At 59.0% G+C, this 2943-nt stretch overlaps 1 long non-coding RNA gene across 1 annotated transcript; it reads left to right on the top strand.

Annotated features, from left to right (window-relative positions):
• The first annotated feature begins 839 nt into the window (after nt 1-839).
• On the top strand, nt 840-2337 carry LOC109313552. Its single transcript, XR_002102079.1, has 3 exons — nt 840-944; nt 1619-1681; nt 1886-2337. It is a non-coding gene; the product is annotated as an uncharacterized LOC109313552 (long non-coding RNA).
• Nucleotides 2338-2943: the final 606 nt, after the last annotated feature.

The following is a 2943-nucleotide window of genomic DNA, read 5'->3' as shown; positions in this document are numbered from 1 at the left end:
GGGAGTACCAAAGGGTGCTCCAGTCTCCTGCTGGTGTGGGGAGACTGTGTGCTAGTGTTGCTGGCTTGGGGCTGCTCTTCCCCCACTCCCTGCACTCTCAGCTCTGCAGTCTGGGGAAGTGACTGGCCCTATCCCCCAGTGACTACCTCTGGGGTGGGGACTGAGGATGAACCCAAGCCCTCTAGGGCCCCATCCCAGAGGGCCTCAGATGAGGCCCAAGCCCTCTGGCCCAGCTGAGTGGCCCTTGACACCATCAGGGCAGGAACCATGGGAGGCACAAGGCCTCCTGAGCTCTGTAACCACGGCTGTGGTCTGTAGTAGGGGCCCTCTTGTACACTCGGCAGTGGCGGATTGATGAGGGCAGGGGCGGGAGGGCGTCATGGCCCCCAGGTGCTGGGCACCAGCCAGGCCCTTCAGAGTTCTTATCGCGCGACATGACTTTCTTGCTACGAGAAGGGTGGGGAATGCAAGCATTGGTCCCCAGGTGCTGGAGACCCATCATACATCACTGACACCTGGGAATGAGCTGAGCAGAACTTTCCTGGCAGTGGTTATACCACTGGCTCTTGCCTGGTCTGCTGGGGCTTCCTCTTGGTGATGGGGTGGGTGGGAGCTCCAGGAGCTGGGTGTTGGGTCAGCGTAGGGTTAGAAGGGCCCCACAGGTTGCTCGTGGGTGCAGGGAGCAGCCCACAGGCTGCTGAGGGGTGGTGGGAAAGGGGTCCCGGGGGACTCCTGCTTGAGCATCTTTTCTTCTCCTTCAGCTCCCCCAGCTGCAAACATGTGGAGGACCTGGGGTACAGCTGGCTCCCCAGCCTCCTCCTGGCAGCCATAGGCCAATCTGGAGACCCATCTGGGTGCGGGCCCCACTCCGTGTGTACCCACCTTGCTGCCAGGAAAATGGTGAAGACACGAGGACAGGCAATGCACCCAGTGGCAAGAGCCAGGTGAGTGGCTGTGAGGCACTGGCAGAGCCATGCCCTGCACCTGGGACGGGGCAAGGATGACCTGCTGACTATGGGGTGACATGGGGCTGCTGGAGCTCTTCCCATCCCTGCCTACTTCCTAACACAGCCACAGCCTCTGCCTACACCTTGAGGAGTGGGGGTGGGGGATGAACTGCACCCTGAGTCCTGCCATGTACAAACACTTGCCCTGGCCATGGGGTCTAATCCAGTCCTGGCCAGCCTTCCCTGTCCCCTGCCCTAGCTGAGCAGCTCCTCAAAGAGCCCTGGGTCCCCAGGCACCCTGAGAGGCCAGGCTAGGACTCCTCTGGCTCCTGCCTCTGAGCATTTCCTAGCACTAGTACTTCTGGTATCTATCAGATAGAGAAGGGAAAACTGAGGCACAGATTATGGATGGTTTTGCCCACAGTGCCCTGATTTGTGGACACGTGTGTGGTTGTGGGGTGGTAGCATGGGCACACCCATGTGCCCTGAGGAGGAGTCTCAGGTACACAGGTGTCCATCAGGTGGGATGTGTGGGGTGGAGCATGTATTTGTGTACATGTGCCTGTGAGCCCATGCTGGTGGCTGGCATGTGTGTGCAGATGGGTAGGGCTATGTCCCCAGCAGCCACTCACTGTTCCCTGCAATGACCCCCCTGTCTTTCCCTCCCACAGCCACTCCACTCAAAGACACCAAGGCACTGACAGGAGCTGCCCAGAATGGCCATGCAGGGGGTGGTAGGTCCCCCAGCTGGCCATGTCCCTAGGGCAGGGGTGGGCTGTATCCAGGAGCTGGCTGTATCCAGGGGTGGGCTGTATCCAGGTGGCATCCCAGTCAGGCTCCCTGCCCTATGGGGCCCAGGGGCATGAGGGGCTTGGACCCTCGGTGCCCAGGGGAGGGCACTGCTGGTGTGGTGACGTTTCCCTCTCCTTCTGTCCTAGGGTCTCAGCAGAAGCCCCCAGAACAGGAACCAGGCTGAAGCTATAATAAAGAAACCTGCAGGCCAGAGAGACCTGGCACCCTGCCCATGCCAGCAGGGCTTGGCAAGACCAAAGGACTGGCCGTGACCTGTCCTGCAGCCTCTTGCACTCTATGTAATACTTGCTGCTCCAACCCCTGACATCTTTCTGGTGGCTTATGCGCCCATATGCTGGGGCAGTGCATGTGCCATGTATGTACATGTGGGGGACAGCAGTTGTGTACATGTGTATATGTGCCTGTGAGCCTGTGCTACTGGCTGGCATGTGTATTCATGCATGTGAAGCTGTGTCCCCAGCAGGAGCTTGCTGCTCCCTGTACTGATACCCACCATCCTTCTCTCCTACACAGATCCATCCTGAGCCACTCAGGCACCAACAGGAGTTGCCCACGCTGCCTGTCCTGGGGGTGGTAGGTCTCCCAGCTGGCCATGTCTCCAGGGGAGGGGTAAGCTGTGTCCAGGGGCTGGGGTGGTAGGTGGGGAAACTACCAGCAGGCTGAGAGCAATGGCAGTCTCTTCACTGGGAGCACCTGGGTACGAGTCTCCCCAGCGTCCTGTCTGGGCTTATTTCCAACTTTCTTTCTTCAAGCCTTGCCTGCTCACTTGGTTCTAGTCATGTGGTTGCCTGGGGTGCTTAAGCCTGGTTTGTGTGGGGTGGTATCCTGGTGTGGGAGCATCCTGGCAAGAGAAGAGCCAGATGCTTGGTGCTCAGCTGGTGACAGGACCTAGATTTCAAAGCACTGAGCCCAGTGGTAGCCAAGGTTTTTGGCAGACAGCCACACATTAAGCCTTATGTCTTCCCTGAGTGCCATTCCAACCCCTTCCACTGCTGGAGCTCCTGCTCTGCTTTCTGCTCCTTGCTCTGAACTCCCTGCCAAATCTGTTGGCAGTCAGCCTTGCACCCCCAAGGTAGGGGTCATACACATCCAAAGAGGAGGGGATGCCCCTGGGAGCTGCACCATGTGATCTAAATCTACCTGTGGTGGGCAGCTGTCGGGCAGAGACAGTTTTCCTGTACAG

The sequence above is a fragment of the Crocodylus porosus genome, unplaced genomic scaffold (genome assembly GCF_001723895.1).
Source record: "Crocodylus porosus isolate Cpor-Errol unplaced genomic scaffold, CroPor_comp1, whole genome shotgun sequence".
In the NCBI taxonomy this organism is placed as follows: domain Eukaryota; kingdom Metazoa; phylum Chordata; order Crocodylia; family Crocodylidae; genus Crocodylus; species Crocodylus porosus.
This window is presented reverse-complemented; position numbering and strand designations above follow the sequence as displayed.